The sequence below is a fragment of the Scyliorhinus torazame genome, chromosome 6 (genome assembly GCF_047496885.1).
Source record: "Scyliorhinus torazame isolate Kashiwa2021f chromosome 6, sScyTor2.1, whole genome shotgun sequence".
Classification (NCBI taxonomy): Eukaryota; Metazoa; Chordata; class Chondrichthyes; order Carcharhiniformes; family Scyliorhinidae; genus Scyliorhinus; species Scyliorhinus torazame.
In genome coordinates this window covers 28,883,948-28,906,389 of record NC_092712.1, presented here as the reverse complement: position 1 = coordinate 28,906,389, position 22,442 = coordinate 28,883,948, and the positions used below count along the sequence as shown (strand labels likewise).

Sequence of the window (22,442 nt, the reverse complement as noted above, 5' to 3'; positions counted from 1 at the left end):
CAGTGCTACCACTGAGTTACAACAACACTGAGGTGACAGCGCTACCACTGAGTTACAACAACACTGAGGTGACAGTGCTACCACTGAGTTACAACAACACTGAAGTGACAGTGCTACCACTGAGTTACAACACTGAGGTGACAGCGCTACCACTGAGTTACAACAACACTGAGGTGACAGCGCTACCACTGAGTTACAACACTGAGGTGACAGCGCTACCACTGAGTTACAACACTGAGGTGTCAGCGCTACCACTGAGTTACAACACTGAGGTGTCAGCGCTACCACTGAGTTACAACACTGAGGTGACAGCGCTACCACTGAGTTACAACACTGAGGTGACAGCGCTACAACTGAGTTACAACAACACTGAGGTGACAGCGCTACCACTGAGTTACACCACTGAGGTGTCAGTGCTACAACTAAGTTACAACACTGAGGTGACAGTGCTACCACTGAGTTACAACAACACTGAGGTGACAGCGCTACCACTGAGTTACAACAACACTGAGGTGACAGTGCTACCACTGAGTTACAACAACACTGAGGTGACAGCGCTACCACTGAGTTACAACAACACTGAGGTGACAGTGGTACCACTGAGTTACAACACTGAGGTGACAGCGCTACCACTGAGTTACAACAACACTGAGGTGACAGCGCTACCACTGAGTTACAACACTGAGGTGTCAGTGCTACAACTGAGTTACAACACTGAGGTGACAGTGCTACCACTGAGTTACATCAACACTGAGGTGACAGTGCTACCACTGAGTTACAACAACACTGAGGTGACAGTGGTACCACTGAGTTACAACACTGAGGTGACAGCGCTACCACTGAGTTACAACAACACTGAGGTGACAGCGCTACCACTGAGTTACAACACTGAGGTGTCAGTGCTACAACTGAGTTCCAACACTGAGGTGTCAGTGCTACCACTGAGTTACAACAACACTGAGGTGACAGCGCTACCACTGAGTTACAACACTGAGGTGTCAGTGCTACAACTGAGTTCCAACACTGAGGTGTCAGTGCTACAACTGAGTTACAACACTGAGGTGACAGTGCTACCACTGAGTTACAACAACACTGAGGTGACAGTGGTACCACTGAGTTACAACACTGAGGTGACAGCGCTACCACTGAGTTACAACAACACTGAGGTGACAGCGCTACCACTGAGTTACAACACTGAGGTGTCAGTGCTACAACTGAGTTACAACAACACTGAGGTGTCAGTGCTACAGCTGAGTTACAACACTGAGGTGACAGTGCTACCACTGAGTTACAACAACACTGAGGTGTCAGCGCTCCTACTGAGTTACAACAACACTGAGGTGACAGCGCCCCCACTGAGTTACAACACTGAGGTGACAGCGCCACCACTGAGTTACAACAACACTGAGGTGACAGCGCTACCACTGAGTTACAACACTGAGGTGACAGCGCTCCCACTGAGTTACAACAACACTGAGGTGACAGCGCTACCACTGAGTTACAACACTGAGGTGACAGCGCTACCACTGAGTTACAACAATGAGGTGACAGCGCTACCACTGAGTTACAACAACACTGAGGTGACAGTGCTACCACTGAGTTACAACAACACTGAGGGGACAGCGCTACCACTGAGTTACAACAACACTGAGGTGACAGCGCTACATCTGAGTTACAACAACACTGAGGTGACAGCGCTACCACTGAGTTACAACACTGAGGTGACAGCGCTCCCACTGAGTTACAACACTGAGGTGACAGAGCTACCACTGAGTTACAACACTGAGGTGACAGTGCTACCACTGAGTTACAACAACACTGAGGTGACAGCGCCACCACAGAGTTACAACAACACTGAGGTGTCAGCGCTACCACTGTGTTACAACAACACTGAGGTGACAGTGCTACCACTGAGTTACAACAACACTGAGGGGACAGCGCTACCACTGAGTTACAACAACACTGAGGTGACAGTGCTACCACTGAGTTACAACAACACTGAGGTGTCAGCGCTACCACTGAGTTACAACAACACTGAGGTGACAGTGCTACCACTGAGTTACAACAACACTGAGGGGACAGCGCTACCACTGAGTTACAACAACACTGAGGTGACAGCGCTAACACTGAGTTACAACAACACTGAGGTAACAGCGCTACCACTGAGTTACAACAACACTGAGGTGACAGCGCTACCACTGAGTTACAACAACACTGAGGTGACAGTGCTACCACTGAGTTACAACAACACTGAAGGGACAGCGCTACCACTGAGTTACAACAACACTTAGGTGACAGCGCTCCCACTGAGTTACAACACTGAGGTGACAGCGCTACCACTGAGTTACAACACTGAGGTGACAGTGCTACCACTGAGTTACAACAACACTGAGGTGACAGTGCTCCCACTGAGTTACAACACTGAGGTGACAGTGCTCCCACTGAGTTACAACACTGAGGTGACAGCGCTACCACTGAGTTACAACAACACTGAGGTGACAGCGCTCCCACTGAGTTACAACACTGAGGTGACAGCGCTACCACTGAGTTACAACACTGAGGTGACAGTGGTACCACTGAGTTACAACACTGAGGTGACAGCGCTCCCACTGAGTTACAACACTGAGGTGACAGCGCTACCACTGAGTTACAACACTGAGGTGACAGTGGTACCACTGAGTTACAACACTGAGGTGACAGCGCTCCCACTGAGTTACAACACTGAGGGGACAGCGCTACCACTGAGTTACAACAACACTGAGGTGACAGCGCTCCCACTGAGTTACAACACTGAGGTGACAGCGCTACCACTGAGTTACAACAACACTGAGGTGACAGTGCTACCACTGAGTTACAACAACACTGAGGTGACAGCGCTACCACTGAGTTACAACAACACTGAGGTGACAGCGCTACCACTGAGTTACAACACTGAGGTGACAGCGCTACCACTGAGTTACAACACTGAGGTGTCAGCGCTACCACTGAGTTACAACAACACTGAGGTGACAGTGCTACCACTGAGTTACAACACTGAGGTGACAGTGCTACCACTGAGTTACAACAACACTGAGGTGACAGTGCTACCACTGAGTTACAACACTGAGGTGTCAGCGCTACCACTGAGTTACAACAACACTGAGGTGACAGTGCTACCACTGAGTTACAACACTGAGGTGACAGTGCTACCACTGAGTTACAACAACACTGAGGTGACAGCGCTACCACTGAGTTACAACGCTGAGGTGTCAGTGCTGCCACTGAGTTACAACAACACTGAGGTGACAGTGCTACCACTGAGTTACAACAACACTGAGGTGACAGCGCTACCACTGAGTTACAACAACACTGAGGTGACAGTGCTACCACTGAGTTACAACACTGAGGTAACAGCGCTACCACTGAGTTACAACAACACTGAAGTGACAGTGCTACCACTGAGTTACAACACTGAGGTGACAGCGCTACCACTGAGTTACAACAACACTGAGGTGACAGCGCTACCACTGAGTTACAACACTGAGGTGACAGCGCTACCACTGAGTTACAACACTGAGGTGTCAGCGCTACCACTGAGTTACAACACTGAGGTGTCAGCGCTACCACTGAGTTACAACACTGAGGTGACAGCGCTACCACTGAGTTACAACACTGAGGTGACAGCGCTACAACTGAGTTACAACAACACTGAGGTGACAGCGCTACCACTGAGTTACAACACTGAGGTGTCAGCGCTACCACTGAGTTACAACACTGAGGTGTCAGCGCTACCACTGAGTTACAACACTGAGGTGACAGCGCTACCACTGAGTTACAACACTGAGGTGTCAGCGCTACCACTGAGTTACATCAACACTGAGGTGACAGTGCTACCACTGAGTTACAACAACACTGAGGTGACAGTGGTACCACTGAGTTACAACACTGAGGTGACAGCGCTACCACTGAGTTACAACAACACTGAGGTGACAGCGCTACCACTGAGTTACACCACTGAGGTGTCAGTGCTACAACTGAGTTACAACACTGAGGTGACAGTGCTACCACTGAGTTACAACAACACTGAGGTGACAGCGCTACCACTGAGTTACAACACTGAGGTGACAGCGCTACCACTGAGTTACAACAACACTGAGGTGACAGCGCTACCACTGAGTTACAACACTGAGGTGTCAGTGCTACAACTGAGTTACAACACTGAGGTGACAGTGCTACCACTGAGTTACATCAACACTGAGGTGACAGTGCTACCACTGAGTTACAACAACACTGAGGTGACAGTGGTACCACTGAGTTACACCACTGAGGTGACAGCGCTACCACTGAGTTACAACAACACTGAGGTGACAGCGCTACCACTGAGTTACAACACTGAGGTGTCAGTGCTACAACTGAGTTACAACACTGAGGTGTCAGTGCTACAACTGAGTTACAACACTGAGGTGACAGTGCTACCACTGAGTTACAACAACACTGAGGTGACAGTGGTACCACTGAGTTACAACACTGAGGTGACAGCGCTACCACTGAGTTACAACAACACTGAGGTGACAGTGCTACCACTGAGTTACAACACTGAGGTGACAGCGCTACCACTGAGTTACAACAACACTGAGGTGACAGCGCTACCACTGAGTTACAACACTGAGGTGTCAGTGCTACAACTGAGTTACAACAACACTGAGGTGACAGTGCTACCACTGAGTTACAACACTGAGGTGACAGCGCTCCCACTGAGTTACAACACTGAGGTGACAGCGCTACCACTGAGTTACAACAACACTGAGGTGACAGTGGTACCACTGAGTTACAACACTGAGGTGACAGCGCTACCACTGAGTTACAACAACACTGAGGTGACAGCGCTACCACTGAGTTACAACACTGAGGTGTCAGTGCTACAACTGAGTTACAACACTGAGGTGACAGTGCTACCACTGAGTTACAACAACACTGAGGTGACAGCGCTACCACTGAGTTACAACAACACTGAGGTGACAGCGCTACCACTGAGTTACAACACTGAGGTGTCAGTGCTACAGCTGAGTTACAACACTGAGGTGACAGTGCTACCACTGAGTTACAACAACACTGAGGTGTCAGCGCTCCCACTGAGTTACAACAACACTGAGGTGACAGCGCTCCCACTGAGTTACCACACTGAGGTGACAGCGCCCCCACTGAGTTACAACACTGAGGTGACAGTGCTACCACTGAGTTACAACACTGAGGTGACAGCGCTACCACTGAGTTACAACACTGAGGTGACAGCGCTACCACTGAGTTACAACAACACTGAGGTGACAGCGCTACCACTGAGTTACAACAACACTGAGGTGACAGCGCTACCACTGAGTTACAACACTGAGGTGACAGTGCTACCACTGAGTTACAACAACACTGAGGTGACAGCGCTACCACTGAGTTACAACAACACTGAGGTGACAGCGCTACCACTGAGTTACAACACTGAGGTGACAGTGCTACCACTGAGTTACAACAACACTGAGGTGACAGTGCTACCACTGAGTTACAACACTGAGGTGTCAGTGCTACCACTGAGTTACAACACTGAGGTGACAGCGCTACCACTGAGTTACACCACTGAGGTGACAGCGCTACCACTGAGTTACAACACTGAGCTGACAGTGCTACCACTGAGTTACAACAACACTGAGGTGTCAGCGCTACCACTGAGTTACAACAACACTGAGGTGACAGTGCTACCACTGAGTTACAACACTGAGGTGACAGCGCTACCACTGAATTACAACAACACTGAGGTGACAGCGCTACCACTGAGTTACAGCACAGAGGGGACAGCGCTACCACTGAGTTACAACACTGAGGTGACAGCGCTACCACTGAGTTACAACACTGAGGTGACAGTGGTACCACTGAGTTACAACAACACTGAGGTCTCAGTGCTACCACTGAGTTACAACAACACTGAGGTGACAGTGCTACCACTGAGTTACAACACTGAGGTGACAGCGCTACCACTGAATTACAACAACACTGAGGTGACAGCGCTACCACTGAGTTACAGCACAGAGGGGACAGCGCTACCACTGAGTTACAACACTGAGGTGACAGCGCTACCACTGAGTTACAACACTGAGGTGACAGTGGTACCACTGAGTTACAACAACACTGAGGTGACAGCGCTACCACTGAGTTACAACACTGAGGTGTCAGTGCTACCACTGAGTTACAACACTGAGGTGACAGCGCTACCACTGAGTTACAACAACACTGAGGTGACAGCGCTACCACTGAGTTACAACAAAACTGAGGTGACAGTGCTACCACTGAGTTACAACACTGAGGTGACAGCGCTACCACTGAGTTACAACAACACTGAGGTGACAGTGCTACCACTGAGTTACAACACTGAGGTGACAGCGCTACCACTGAGTTACAACAACACTGAGGTGACAGCGCTACCACTGAGTTACAGCAACACTGAGGTGTCAGTGCTACCACTGAGTTACAACACTGAGGTGACAGCGCTACCACTGAGTTACAACAACACTGAGGTGACAGTGCTACCACTGAGTTACAACACTGAGGTGACAGCGCTACCACTGAGTTTCAACAACACTGAGGTGACAGTGCTACCACTGAGTTACAACACTGAGGTGACAGCGCTACCACTGAGTTACAACAACACTGAGGTGACAGCGCTACCACTGAGTTACAACAACACTGAGGTGACAGCGCTACCACTGAGTTACAGCACTGAGGTGACAGCGCTACCACTGAGTTACAACACTGAGGTGACAGCGCTACCACTGAGTTACAACAACACTGAGGTGACAGTGCTACCACTGAGTTACAACACTGAGGTGACAGTGCTACCACTGAGTTACAACAACACTGAGGTGACAGCGCTACCACTGAGTTACAACAACACTGAGGTGACAGCGCTACCACTGAGTTACAGCAACACTGAGGTGACAGCGCTGCCACTGAGTTACAACAACACTGAGGTGACAGCGCTACCACTGAGTTACAGCAACACTGAGGTGACAGCGCTACCACTGAGTTACAACAACACTGAGGTGACAGCGCTACCACTGAGTTACAGCACAGAGGGGACAGCGCTACCACTGAGTTACAACACTGAGGTGACAGCGCTACCAGTGAGTTACAACACTGAGGTGACAGCGCTACCACTGAATTACAACAACACTGAGGTGACAGCGCTACCACTGAGTTACAGCACAGAGGGGACAGCGCTACCACTGAGTTACAACACTGAGGTGACAGCGCTACCAGTGAGTTACAACACTGAGGTGACAGCGCTACCACTGAATTACAACACTGAGGTGACAGCGCTACCACTGAGTTACAACAACACTGAGGTGACAGCGCTACCACTGAGTTACAACACTGAGGTGACAGCGCTACCAGTGAGTTACAACACTGAGGTGACAGCGCTACCACTGAATTACAACACTGAGGTGACAGCGCTACCACTGAGTTACAACAACACTGAGGTGACAGCGCTACCACTGAGTTACAACACTGAGGTGACAGCGCTACCAGTGAGTTACAACACTGAGGTGACAGCGCTACCACTGAATTACAACACTGAGGTGACAGCGCTACCACTGAGTTACAACAACACTGAGGTGACAGCGCTACCACTGAGTTACAACAACACTGAGGTGACAGCGCTACCAGTGAGTTACAACACTGAGGTGACAGCGCTACCACTGAATTACAACACTGAGGTGACAGCGCTACCACTGAGTTACAACAACACTGAGGTGACAGCGCTACCACTGAGTTACAACACTGAGGTGACAGCGCTACCAGTGAGTTACAACACTGAGGTGACAGCGCTACCACTGAATTACAACACTGAGGTGACAGTGCTACCCTGAGTTACAATAACACTGATCCCCTTCAAGGCCTCGAAACAGTAATCCTGAGTAATGTTCTCCACACACATCATAACAGCCTTGACCAGATCTGATTCCGCAGCATCCAAACTGAATGGCTGGTGTGCTGGGGCCTTGTCAACTTTCCCAGCATGAAACACAGCACCTGGACCACACATGAGGGACCAGTGTCGGAGGCCTTTCGACCCAGCGTTCCCCTGCCAGCTCATTGATGGAAAAGTCCAATTCTGCTCGCTGTTTCTGCTTCTTTCTGCCTGCAGCCCGGCAACTTCCCTTCTTAAGTCCACGCCCGGTAAAATGTTTGAATTTGCTTCCGCCACTCTTTCGCCGTCATAGCGACTCGCAGAGTGGTTTTTAAAATGTACTTTTTCCAATAAAATCTTCAGCAGATTATCGCTTCGTTCTCGCCTGTGGGTGCTTGCTGAGCGTGGAGTTCCATGCGGTTAGGGCGAGGTGGACGGGGACGAGGAGAAATTCCCTCTCTCAGAAGGTGGCAAGTCTTTGGAATTCTCTATCCACAGGGAGCAGTGGAGGCTGGGTCATTGGAAACATTCAAGGCTGAGTTAGGCAGGTTTTTGATCGACAAGGGAGTCGAGGGTGATGGGCAGGTGGGTCAGTGGAGTTAAGGCCACAATCCGATCATCCATGATCTTTTAGAATGCAGCGCAGATTTGATGGGCTGAATGGCCTACTCCAGGAGCATCTGGACAATATTGGGTACCTCCACAGAGGGTGACACTAACCAGGCCTTCCCACAATGCACTGCCCTCACCCACAGGCAAACCACGCTGGAAAATGCTGGATTTTCTCCCAATACTGCCAAGCAAATCGGGGCTGGATTTGGGGGCGGCCTAGCGGACGGGCGAGAGGCTCCGACTTGACGGCAGATTGCCCGTCCAGCAGGAGGGGTGTCCAGGTGGCAGAGTCACCCTCACGCCATCTTCTGCCACTTGGACTCATTCTCCCCTTTGCCCCAGCAACCCACCCTCACCGCAAATCACCCACCCACCCAACCCCCCCCCCCCCATCCTGTGCCACCACCCACTCCCCCCCCCCCCCCCCGCCCGCACCCCCCCCCCCCCATAGCTGCCCTTACCCGCCTCCCCGCCCTCTACTTGACGGAGCAGCACAAAATCCAGGACGGCATCGCCAGTGTGGTACTGAGCGAGTGCCACACTGTCGGAGGTGCCGTCTTTCAGGTGAAATGTCAAACCGGTGCCCGCTCTGTACCCCCAGGTGGATGTGAAACATTCCGTGGCACTATTTCGCAGACCAGCAGGGCAGAGTTCTCCCCCGGTGCCCCGGCCAATCGTTACCCCTCAACCCAAACACCGCAGACCAAAGCAGGTGGCCTGGTCGCTGCCGCCTCGACGGTTGTGGGATCCTGCTGTGCGGGGATTGGCTGCCCGCGTTTTCCTACGTTACCACGGCGGCGACACTTCAAACGCGCCTCGTCAGGCCGCGGAAGTGCTTCGGGCGTTGCGAAAGGCGCTGTATAAATGCAAGTCCTTCCGTTGCCACCCGCCCCGGGCTCCGGTGCAGGGCCTGTGGGGGCCGGACGCACCCGAGGCAGAGCCCAAGGGGAAAGGCCCACCTCAGGAACAATCAGGGACACGTCCGGCCCTGATCTCCCTGCTCCTCCACCTCACCGAGGAAAATCAGAGCCCAGATTCATGCGCCAAAACGAATGAGAACATCCAGTATAACCACCCCCCCCCCCCCACCACCGCCCCTCCCTCCCCCTCCTCACACGCTCTGGGAGCACTGGGATCAGGTCGAGGCCATTCAGCCCCTCGGGCCCCCTATACAAATCTGACCAGCACATCAGCGGTCCTCCGTTACGCTTTCACCCAACTCATACATATCAATCACAGAGCGCTTCCTTACCCACCCCCCAGGCACCCACAGCGTTCGGAGAGAGACAAGTTCTGATTTCCACGGCCGTTCCTACCCGAGAGTGCCCGCTGGCTTCACCCTCCAGCATCTCTTGTTTGGGGCACTGCCCCCCCTCCCCCACCACCACCACCCCCCCTCACACTTGCTTCCCCACCAACCCCTCCCACCCGCACATCTCCAAACTAACCTCCCTGCAACAAATTAAATCCAGGTTTGAGGCTGGTTATGTGTCCCACCCCTTCGAGTCCCAGCTCCAACAAAATCAAACCTCTCAATCCTTTCAATCCGAATCTCTCTCTCTACCCCCCCCCCCCACAACCTCGTAACAGGACCCTCGTCAACACAACCCGCATCCCCACCCTCAGCTCCCTCGCTGTGCTGTCCGACACTCCAACAGGACTCTGAAGGGCAGCACCCTCCCCAGATAGCGACAGCGTGCAGGCCCAAGATATTGAGATTATCCCTTTCCAGGAGTTTCTATAGGTGGACGAGCAGTAATCAAAAAAGCAGAACACACACAAACAGAGTGACATAGTTTCGAGGTTACCTGTTGCTGTCTCGCACACCTCACTAGCACGGGGAGCTGGCAGTAACTGCCCTCAGCCTCTCCTCACTCGCCCGTGGCCACACCTGCCGAACCTGCTTTCAGTCAAACAGGGGGAGGGCGGAGAGGGTGGGAGAGAGAGAGAGAGAGAGAGGGAGGGCGGCAGCAGCAAAACCAACAAACGTTCCGATGACTCAGTCATTCAAATATCTTTCCTCTGCCAGTTTCCTCTCCCCGGGAGCCCAATTTCTTTTTAAATCTTTTTAAAACACACAAGACTCACACACACACACGGGCCAGCAGTGGCTAAGTAGGCCATTCAGCCCAGCACCGCCGTTCTATAAAATCAGCATCGTGGAATCCCGACAGTGCAGAAGGAGGCCATTCGGACTATCGGGTCTCGGAAAGAGCACCCCACCGAACCCCACTCCCCCCGCCCTATCCTCATAACACCTGTATTGATCACAGCCGTTCCACCTAACCCTTTGGATTGTGGGAGGATTGCGGGCAGCACGGTAGCAATGTGGATAGCACAATTGCTTCACAGCTCCAGGGTCCCAGGTTCGATTCCCGGCTTGGGTCACTATCTGTGCGGAGTCTGCACATCCTCCCCGTGTGTGCGTGGGTTTCCTCCGGGTGCTCCGGTTTCCTCCCGCAGTCCAAAGATGTGCAGGTTAGGTGGATTGGCCATGATCAATTGTCCTTAGTGTCCAAAATTGCCCTTAGTGTTGGGTGGGGTTGCTGGGTTATGGGGATAGGGTGGAGGTGTTGACCTTGGGTAGGGTGCTCTTTCCAAGAGCCGGTGCAGACTCGATGGGCCGAATGGCCTCCTTCTGCACTGTAAATTCTATGATAATCTATGAAACCGGAGCACCCGGAGGAAACCCACGCAGACGCGGGGAGGATGTGCAGACTCCGCACAGACAGTGACCCGAGGCTGGAATCAAACCCGGGACCCTGGTGACGCGAGGCTGCAGTGCTAACCACTGTGCCACCATGCCGTGAGGCAGCAGTGCTACCCACTGTGCCACCATGCCGTGAGGCAGCAGTGCTAACCACTGTGTCGCCGTGCCGTGAGGCGGCAGTGCTCACCACTGTGTCACTGTGCCATGAGGCAGCAGTGCTAACCACTGTGCCGCCGTGCCGTGAGGCAGCAGTGCTAACCACTGTGTCACTGTGCCGTGAGGCAGCAGTGCTAACCACTGTGCCGCCGTGCCGTGAGGCAGCAGTGCTAACCACTGTGCCACCATGCCGTGAGGCAGCAGTGCTAACCACTGTGCCGCCGTGCCGTGAGGCGGCAGTGCTAACCACTGTGCCGCTGTGCCCTGAGACAGCAGTGCTAACCACTGTGTCACTGTGCCGTGAGGCGGCAGTGCTAACCACTGTGCCGCCGTGCCGTGAGGCAGCAGTGCTAACCACTGTGTCACTGTGCAGTGAGACAGCAGTGCTAACCACTGTGCCGCCGTGCCGTGAGGCGGCAGTGCTAACCACTGTGCCGCCGTGCCATGAGACAGCATTGCTAACCACTGTCCCGCCGTGCCGTGAGACAGCAGTGCTAACCACTGTGCCGCCGTGCCGTGAGACAGCATTGCTAACCACTGTCCCGCCGTGCCGTGAGACAGCAGTGCTAACCACTGTGCCGCCGTGCCGTGAGGCGGCAGTGCTAACCACTGTCCCGCCGTGCCGTGAGGCAGTAGTGCTAACCACTGTGTCACTGTGCCGTGAGGCAGCAGTGCTAACCACTGTGTCAATGTGCCGTGAGACAGCAGTGCTAACCACTATGCCGCCGTGCCGTGAGGCAGCAGTGCTAACCACTGTGCCGCCATGCCGTGAGGCAGCAGTGCTAACCACTGTGTCACTGTGCCGTGAGGCAGCAGTGCTCACCACTGTGCCACCGTGCCGTGAGGCGGCAGTGCTCACCACTGTGCCACCGTGCCGTGAGGCGGCAGTGCTAACCACTGTGTCACTGTGCCGTGAGGCAGCAGTGCTAACCACTGTGTCACTGTGCCGTGAGGCAGCAGTGCTAACCACTGTGCCGCCATGCCGTGAGGCAGCAGTGCTAACCACTGTGCCGCCGTGCCGTGAGGCAGCAGTGCTACCCACTGTGCCGCCGTGCCATGAGGCAGCAGTGCTAACCACTGTGCCGCCGTGCCGTGAGGCGGCAGTGCTACCCACTGTGCCACTGTGCCGTGAGGCGGCAGTGCTAACCACTGTGCCGCCGTGCCGCGAGGCAGCAGTGCTAACCACTGTGTCACTGTACCGTGAGGCAGCAGTGCTAACCACTGTGTCACTGTACCGTGAGGCGGCAGTGCTAACCACTGTGCCGCCGTGCCGTGAGGCAGCAGTGCTAACCACTGTGTCGCCGTGCCGTGAGGCGGCAGTGCTAACCACTGTGTCAATGTGCCGTGAGACAGCAGTGCTAACCACTATGCCGCCGTGCCGTGAGGCAGCAGTGCTAACCACTGTGCCGCCATGCCGTGAGGCAGCAGTGCTAACCACTGTGTCACTGTGCCGTGAGGCAGCGGTGCTCACCACTGTGCCACCGTGCCGTGAGGCAGCAGTGCTAACCACTGTGTCACTGTGCCGTGAGGCGGAAGTGCTAACCACTGTGCCACCGTGCCGTGAGGCAGCAGTGCTAACCACTGTGCCGCCGTGCCGTGAGGCAGCAGTGCTAACCACTGTGCCACCGTGCCATGAGGCAGCAGTGCTAACCACTGTGCCGCCGTGCCGTGAGGCGGCAGTGCTACCCACTGTGCCACTGTGCCGTGAGGCGGCAGTGCTAACCACTGTGTCACTGTACCGTGAGGCAGCAGTGCTAACCACTGTGTCGCTGTGCCGTGAGGCAGCAGTGCTAACCACTGTGCCGCCGTGCCGTGAGGCGGCAGTGCTAACCACTGTGCCACCGTGCCGTGAGGCGGCAGTGCTAACCACTGTGCCGCCGTGCCGTGAGGCAGCAGTGCTAACCACTGTGCCACTGTGCCGTGAGGCGGCAGTGCTAACCACTGTGCCACCGTGCCGTGAGGTGGCAGTGCTAACCACTGTGCCACCGTGCCGCGAGGCGGCAGTGCTAACCACTGTGTCACTGTGCTGTGAGGCAGCAGTGCTCACCACTATGCCGTCGTGCCGTGAGGCAGCAGTGCTCACCACTATGCCGCCGTGCCGTGAGGCAGCAGTGCTCACCACTATGCCGCCGTGCCGTGAGGCAGCAGTGCTCACCACTATGCCGCCGTGCCGTGAGGCAGCAGTGCTAACCACTGTGCCGCCGTGCCGCGAGGCAGCAGTGCTAACCACTGTGCCGCCGTGCCGTGAGGCAGCAGTGCTAACCACTGTGCCGCCGCTCATCACGGGCTTATCTTCATTTTTCTCTGTTCCCCATAACCCGCGACACTCTCGTTGATCAAAAAACTAACTGTGTCCACCGCAAGCCCAGCCCCCACCCCCACCTCTGCAACCCCCCCCCCCCCCCCCCCCACAACACCCGCCCACCCACCCTCACAGACCCTCGGTTCCTCCGACTCTGGTTTTACGGGCAATTCCATGCCCTCCTACACACCTTCAACAATGTCCCTTCATCCAGATATCGGTGGCCGTACCTTCAGCTGCCTATCGAACCCCACCCCTATTTGTGGGATTTCCCTCCCCTTGCCCTCTGCCGCAATAGCACTCGCCCCCCCACATCTTTAATACCCACTTCTTTGGCCAAGCTTCTGGTCACCCACTCCGAGTGCTCACCTACCATTTCCCGTCATCTGTCAAGTGCTTTGAGTCCTTTATGTCCCACCCGAGACTCCTAGTCATGTGTAGGTTATTGTTGTTGCTGTGACTTGGAGGATTCCTCTGGGAATCTTCCCGAGCTGGAGCAGATTGGCCACTCCGTCTGTGCAATCCAGGGCAGTGGAATGGGTGGGAAAGGGGTAGGGGGCTGGCTATTTGACCACATGGGGCATCACTTTCAAACCAAACCCTGCCCCGGGCCTCCACAAAGCCGCAGGCCTTGGCTCAATCCTGCACCTCCCGGGGCAGTAACGCCGGGTTGTGGACGTTTTTTCCGCCGAGCAACAATGTTCGCACTTTCCTCCCACTGCCCACACCCCCGCCCCCAGAACTGAATGCAAATCGAAGAAAGAAAGAACTCGCATTTATATAGCGCCTTTCAGGATGTCTCAAGATGCTTTAAAGCTAATGAATTTCCTCACTATTATAGTGAAAATGGTTGTCAATTCTCACGCAGGAAGCTCACAGACTACAATCTAATAATGGCCAGGTAACCTGGTGCAATGATGTTAATTGAGGGATAAATGTTGGACAGGAGACTGAGGAGATTTCTCCTGCTTCAAAATTGGGCGTTGCCATCTGAGTTCCAGGGCAGATAAGGCCTCGGTTTAATGAGTGGGGCTAATTGGATAGATCTTTTGTAGATGGACGGAATGGCCTCCTTCATTGCTGTAAGGTTGTACGCTGAACTTATACAAAACATAAGTTAGACAAGTTAGGTGGGGTCACGGTGGGCGAGTGGGTGCTCTTTCAGAGGGTTGGTGCAAACCTGGTGGCTTCCTCCTGCACGGGAGGGATTCTAAGTCTAAGACCTCAGCTGGGATACTGTGTACAGTTCTGGGAGCCACACTACAGGAAGGATGTGAACACGGGGCAAGAAACCTCAGGTGTGAGGATCGATCGGAGAGGTTAGGACTGTTCTCCTTGGAGAGGAAAAGGTTAAGAGGAGATTTGACAGAAATGTTCAAAATCATGAGGGGGCTGGGCAGAGTAGACACGGAGAAACTGTTCCTTGTAAAAGGATCAAGAACGAGAAGGAACACGTTTAAAGTGATTTGGAAAAGCAGGAAAAACCTTTTTCACCCAGCGAGTGGTTGGGGTCTGGAATGCACGGCCTGGAAGCTTCAATCGAGGCGTTCAAGAGGACATTATTTGGTTGGAAATAATGTGTGGGGATACAGGGAAAAGATGGGAATGGGCACGAAGTCATGATGCTCGTTTGGAGAGCCGGTGCAGACTCGATGGGCCGAATGGCTTCCTTCTGCCCCGTGGTCATTCGGTGATACAACGGCTGGAGTTTTCCGGCCTTCTCGCCGGTCGTATATTCCGGTCCTGATGAAACAAATGGAATTTTGAACGGCCGGCCGTGCCAAAGCTGGGAATTCCCGACCTATGCCCCTCTCCGGAATCCTCTCCTCAAATTCTTCCACCAAACTGATGTTTGGCTTTGCGTGGTGAGAGCGAGTGGTTAGCACTGCTGTCTCACGGCACGGCGGCACAGTGGTTAGCACTGCTGCCTCACGGCACGGCGGCACAGTGGTTAGCACTGCCGCCTCGCGGCACAGTGACACAGTGGTTAGCACTGCTGCCTCACGGCACGGCGGCACAGTGGTTAGCACTGCTGCCTCACGGCACGGCGGCACAGTGGTTAGCACTGCTGCCTCACGGCATGGTGGCACAGTGGTTAGCACTGCTGCCTCGCGCCACGGCGGCACAGTGGTTAGCACTGCTGCCTCACGGCACGGCGGCACAGTGGTTAGCACTGCTGCCTCGCGCCACGGCGGCACAGTGGTTAGCACTGCTGCCTCGCGCCACGGCGGCACAGTGGTTAGCACTGCTGCCTCACGGCACGGCGGCACAGTGGTTAGCACTGCTGCCTCACGGCACGGCGGCACAGTGGTTAGCACTGCTGCCTCACAGCACAGTGACACAGTGGTGAGCACTGCTGCCTCACGGCACGGCGGCACAGTGGTTAGCACTGCCGCCTCACGGCACGGTGGCACAGTTGTTAGCACTGCTGTCTCGCAGCACAGTGGCACAGTGGTTAGCACTGCCGCCTCACGGCACGGCGGCACAGTGGTTAGCACTGCTGTCTCACGGCACAGTGGCACAGTGGTTAGCACTGCCTCCTCGCGGCACAGTGCCACAGTGGTTAGCACTGCTGTCTCACGGCACAGTGGCACAGTGGTTAGCACTGCGGCCTCACGGCACAGTGACACAGTGGTTAGCACTGCTGTCTCACGGCACAGTGACACAGTGGTTAGCACTGCCCCTCACGGCACGGCGGCACAGTGGTTAGCACTGCCTCCTCGCGGCACAGTGCCACAGTGGTTAGCACTGCTGTCTCACGGCACAGTGGCACAGTGGTTAGCACTGCGGCCTCACGGCACAGTGACACAGTGGTTAGCACTGCTGTCTCACGGCACAGTGACACAGTGGTTAGCACTGCTGTCTCACGGCACGGCGGAACAGTGGTTAGCACTGCCGCCTCACGGCACAGTGACACAGTGGTTAGCACTGCTGCCTCACGGCACGGCGGCACATTGGTTAGCACTGCTGCCTCACGGCACAGCGGCACAGTGGTTAGCACTGCTGCCCCACGGCACAGTGACACAGTGGTTAGCACGGCTGCCTCACGGCGCAGTGACACAGTGGTTAGCACTGCTGCCTCACGGCACGGCGGCACATTGGTTAGCACTGCTGCCTCACGGCACAGCGGCACAGTGGTTAGCACTGCTGCCCCACGGCACAGTGACACAGTGGTTAGCACGGCTGCCTCACGGCGCAGTGACACAGTGGTTAGCACTGCTGCCTCACGGCACGGCGGCACAGTGGTGAGCAGTGCTGCCTCACGGCACGGCGGCACAGTGGTTAGCACTGCTGCCTCACGGCACGGCGGCACAGTGGTTAGCACTGCTGCCTCACGGCACGGTGGCACAGTGGTTAGCACTGCCGCCTCACGGCACGGCGGCACAGTGGTTAGCACTGCTGCCCCACGGCACAGTGACACAGTGGTGAGCACTGCTGGCTCACGGCACGGCAGCACAGTGGTTAGCACTGCTGCCTCATGGCACGGCGGCACAGTGGTGAGCACTGCTGCCTCGCGGCACGGCGGCACAGTGGTGAGCACTGCTGCCTCGCGGCACGGCGGCACAGTGGTTAGCACTGCTGCCTCACGGCATGGCGGCACAGTGGTTAGCACTGCCGCCTCACGGCACAGTGACACAGTGGTTAGCACTGCTGCCTCACGGCACAGTGACACAGTGGTTAGCACTGCTGCCTCACGGCACAGTGACACAGTGGTTAGCACTGCTGCCTCACGGCACAGTGACACAGTGGTTAGCACTGCCGCCTCACGGCACAGTGACACAGTGGTTAGCACTGCTGCCTCATGGCACGGTGACACAGTGGTTAGCACTGCCGCCTCACGGCACAGTGACACAGTGGTTAGCACTGCTGCCTCACGGCACAGTGACACAGTGGTTAGCACTGCTGCCTCGCGGCACGGCGGCACAGTGGTTAGCACTGCTGCCACACGGCACAGTGGCACAGTGGTTAGCACTGCCGCCTCACGGCACAGTGACACAGTGGTTAGCACTGCTGCCTCACGGCACAGTGACACAGTGGTTAGCACTGCTGCCTCACGGCACGGCGGCACAGTGGTTAGAACTGCTGCCTCACGACACGGCGGCACAGTGGTTAGCACTGCTGTCTCACGGCACAGTGACACAGTGGTTAACACTGCTGCCTTGCGGCACGGCGGCACAGTGGTTAGCACTGCTGTCTCAGGGCACAGTGACACAGTGGTTAGCACTGCTGCCTCACGGCACGGCGGCACAGTGGTTAGCACTGCTGCCTCACGGCACGGCAGCACAGTGGTTAGCACTGTTGCCTCACGGCACGGCGGCACAGTGGTTAGCACTGCTGCCCCACGGCACAGTGACACAGTGGTGAGCACTGCTGCCTCACGGCACGGCAGCACAGTGGTTAGCACTGCTGCCTCACGGCACGGCGGCACAGTGGTTAGCACTGCTGCCTCACGGCACGGCGGCACAGAGGTTAGCACTGCTGCCTCACGGCACGGTGGCACAGTGGTTAGCACTGCCGTCTCACGGCACGGTGGCACAGTGGGTAGCACTGCTGCCTCACGGCACGGCGGCACAGTGGTTAGCACTGCTGCCTCACGGCACGGTGGCACAGTGGTTAGCACTGCCGTCTCACGGCACAGTGACACAGTGGGTAGCACTGCTGCCTCACGGCACGGCGGCACAGTGGTTAGCACTGCCGCCTCACGGCACAGTGACACAGTGGTTAGCATTGCTGCCTCACAGCACAGTGACACAGTGGTTAGCACTGCTGCCTCACGGCACGGTGACACAGTGGTTAGCACTGCTGCCTCACGGCACGGCGGCACAGTGGTTAGCACTGCCACCTCACGGCACAGCGGCACAGTGGTTATCACTGCCGCCTCACGGCACGGCGGCACAGTGGTTAGCACTGCTGCCTCACGGCACGGCGGCACAGTGGTTAGCACTGTCGCCTCACGGCACGGCGGCACAGTGGTTAGCACTGCCACCTCACGGCACAGTGACACAGTGGTTAGCACTGCTGCCTCACGGCACGGCGGCACAGTGGTTAGCACTGCCACCTCACGGCACGGCGGCACAGTGGTTAGCACTGCTGCCTCACGGCACGGCAGCACAGTGGTTAGCACTGCTGCCTCACGGCACGGCGGCACAGTGGTTAGCGCTGCTGTCTCACGGCACGGCAGCACAGTGGTTAGCACTGCCACCTCACGGCACAACGGCACAGTGGTTAGCACTGCTGTCTCATGGCACGGCGGCACAGTGGTTAGCACTGCTGCCTCACGGCACAGTGACACGGTGGTTAGCACTGCTGCCTCACGGCACGGCGGCACAGTGGTTAGCACTGCTGCCTCGCGGCACGGTGGCACAGTGGTTAGCACTGCTGCCTCACGGCACAGTGACACAGTGGTTAGCACTGCTGCCTCACGGCACAGTGACACAGTGGTTAGCACTGCTGTCTCGCAGCACAGTGGCACAGTGGTTAGCACTGCCGCCTCACGGCATGGTGGCACAGTGGTTAGCACTGCTGTCTCATGGCACAATGACACGGTGGTTAGCACTGCCGCCTCACGGCACGGCGGCACAGTGGTTAGCACTGCAGCCTCACGGCACGGCGGCACAGTGGTTAGAACTGCTGCCTCACGGCACAGTGACACAGTGGTTAGCACTGCTGCCTCACGGCACAGTGACACAGTGGTTAGCACTGCTGCCTCGCAACACAGTGGCACAGTGGTTAGCACTGCCGCCTCACGGCACGGTGGCACAGTGGTTAGCACTGCTGCCTCACGGCACAGTGTCACAGTGGTTAGCACTGCCGCCTCACGGCACGGTGGCACAGTGGTCAGCACTGCTGCCTCATGGCACGGTGGCACAGTGGTTAGCACTGCTGCCTCATGGCACGGTGGCACAGTGGTGAGCACTGCTGCCTCACGACACAGTGACACAGTGGTTAGCACTGCAGCCTCACGGCACGGCGGCAAAATGGTTAGCACTGCAGCCTCGCGGCACGGCGGCACAGTGGTTAGCACTGCTGCCACACGGCACAGTGGCACAGTGGTTAGCACTGCCGCCTCACGGCACAGTGACACAGTGGTTAGCACTGCTGCCTCACGGCACGGTGTCACAGTGGTTAGCGCTGCTGCCTCACGGCACAGTGACACAGTGGTTAGCACTGCTGCCTCACGGCACGGCGGCACAGTGGTTAGAACTGCTGCCTCACGACACGGCGGCACAGTGGTTAGCACTGCTGCCTCACGACACGGCGGCACAATGGTTAGCACTGCTGCCTCGCAACACAGTGACACAGTGGTTAGCACTGCTGCCTCACGGCACGGCGGCACAGTGGTTAGCACTGCTGCCTCACGGCACAGTGACACAGTGGTTAGCACTGCTGCCTCACGGCACAGTGACACAGTGGTTAGCACTGCTGTCTCACGGCACGGCGGCACAGTGGTTAGCACTGCCACCTCACGGCACAGCGGCACAGTGGTTAGCACTGTCGCCTCACGGCACGGCGGCACAGTGGTTAGCACTGCCACCTCACGGCACGGCGGCACGGTGGTTAGCACTGCCGCCTCAAGGCACGGCAGCACAGTGGTTAGCACTGCTGCCTCACGGCACGGCGGCACAGTGGTTAGCACTGCTGTCTCACGGCACGGCAGCACAGTGGTTAGCACTGCCGCCTCACGGCACGACGGCACAGTGGTTAGCACTGCTGTCTCACGGCACGGCGGCACAGTGGTTAGCACTGCTGCCTCACGGCACGGTGGCACAGTGGTTAGCACTGCTGCCTCACGGCACAGTGACACAGTGGTTAGCACTGCTGCCTCACGGCACAGTGACACAGTGGTTAGCACTGCTGTCTCGCAGCACAGTGGCACAGTGGTTAGCACTGCAGCATCACGGCACAATGACACTGTGGTTAGCACTGCCGCCTCACGGCATGGTGGCACAGTGGTTAGCACTGCTGTCTCATGGCACAATGACACGGTGGTTAGCACTGCCGCCTCACGGCACGGCGGCACAGTGGTTAGCACTGCAGCCTCACGGCACGGCGGCACAGTGGTTAGAACTGCTGCCTCACGGCACGGCGGCACAGTGGTTAGCACTGCTGCCTCGCAACACAGTGGCACAGTGGTTAGCACTGCTGCCTCACGGCGCAGTGACACAGTGGTTAGCACTGCTGCCTCACGGCACAGTGTCACAGTGGTTAGCATTGCAGCCTCACGACACAGTGACACAGTGGTTAGCACTGCTGCCTCGCAACACAGTGACACGGTGGTTAGCACTGCTGCCTCATGGCACGGTGGCACAGTGGTGAGCACTGCTGCCTCACGACACAGTGACACAGTGGTTAGCACTGCTGCCTCGCAACACAATGACACAGTGGGTAGCACTGCTGCCTCATGGCACGGTGGCACAGTGGTGAGCACTGCTGCCTCACGGCACAGTGACACAGTGGTGAGCACTGCTGCCTCACGGCACAGTGACACAGTGGTTAGCACTGCAGCATCATGGCACGGCGGCACAGTGGTTAGCACTGCAGCCTCGCGGCACAGCGGCACAGTGGTTAGCACTGCTGCCACACGGACATGTGGCACAGTGGTTAGCACTGCCGCCTCACGGCACGGCGGCACAGTGGTTAGCACTGCTGCCACACGGCACAGTGGCTCAGTGGTTAGCACTGCCGCCTCACGGCACAGTGACACAGTGGTTAGCACTGCTGCCTCACGGCACAGTGACACAGTGGTTAGCACTGCTGCCTCACGGCACGGCGGCACAGTGGTTAGAACTGCTGCCTCACGACACGGCGGCACAGTGGTTAGCACTGCTGCCTCACGGCACAGTGACACAGTGGTTAGCACTGCTGCCTCACGGCACGGCGGCACAGTGGTTAGAACTGCTGCCTCACGGCACGGCGGCACAGTGGTTAGCACTGCTGTCTCAGGGCACAGTGACACAGTGGTTAGCACTGCTGCCTAACGGCACGGCGGCACAGTGGTTAGCACTGCTGCCTCACGGCACGGCAGCACAGTGGTTAGCACTGTTGCCTCACGGCACGGCGGCACAGTGGTTAGCACTGCTGCCCCACGGCACAGTGACACAGTGGTTAGCACTGCTGCCTCACGGCACGGCAGCACAGTGGTTAGCACTGCTGCCTCACGGCACGGCGGCACAGTGGTTAGCACTGCTGCCTCACGGAACGACAGCACAGTGGTTAGCACTGCTGCCTCACGGCATGGCGGCACAGAGGTTAGCACTGCTGCCTCACGGCACGGTGGCACAGTGGTTAGCACTGCCGTCTCACGGCACGGTGGCACAGTGGTTAGCACTGCTGTCTCATGGCACGGCGGCACAGTGGTTAGCACTGCCGCCTCACGGCACAGTGACACAGTGGTTAGCATTGCTGCCTCACGGCACAGTGACACAGTGGTTAGCACTGCTGCCTCACGGCACAGTGACACAGTGGTTAGCATTGCTGCCTCACGGCACAGTGGCACAGTGGTTAGCACTGCCGCCTCACGGCACAGTGACACAGTGGTTAGCATTGCTGCCTCACGGCACAGTGACACAGTGGTTAGCACTGCTGCCTCACGGCACAGTGACACAGTGGTTAGCACTGCTGCCTCACGGCACGGCGGCACAGTGGTTAGCACTGCCACCTCACGGCACAGCGGCACAGTGGTTAGCACTGCCGCCTCACGGCACGGCGGCACAGTGGTTAGCACTGCT

The 22,442-nt window shown here is 56.5% G+C and overlaps 1 protein-coding gene across 3 annotated transcripts in view; it reads right to left on the bottom strand.

Annotated features, from left to right (window-relative positions):
* Positions 1-22,442, bottom strand: part of vill (villin-like) — a 398,207-nt gene that overhangs the window by 313,062 nt on the left and 62,703 nt on the right. Inside the window, exon 1 of one of the 3 annotated variants that reach the window (XM_072508059.1) lies at positions 10,354-10,513. The exons of the other annotated variants lie outside the window; for them this stretch is intronic. The gene's annotated coding sequence lies outside the window, so the exon portion shown is untranslated. Of the gene's footprint in view, positions 1-10,353; positions 10,514-22,442 lie in introns of those variants that run through there. 3 annotated transcript variants of the gene reach the window in all.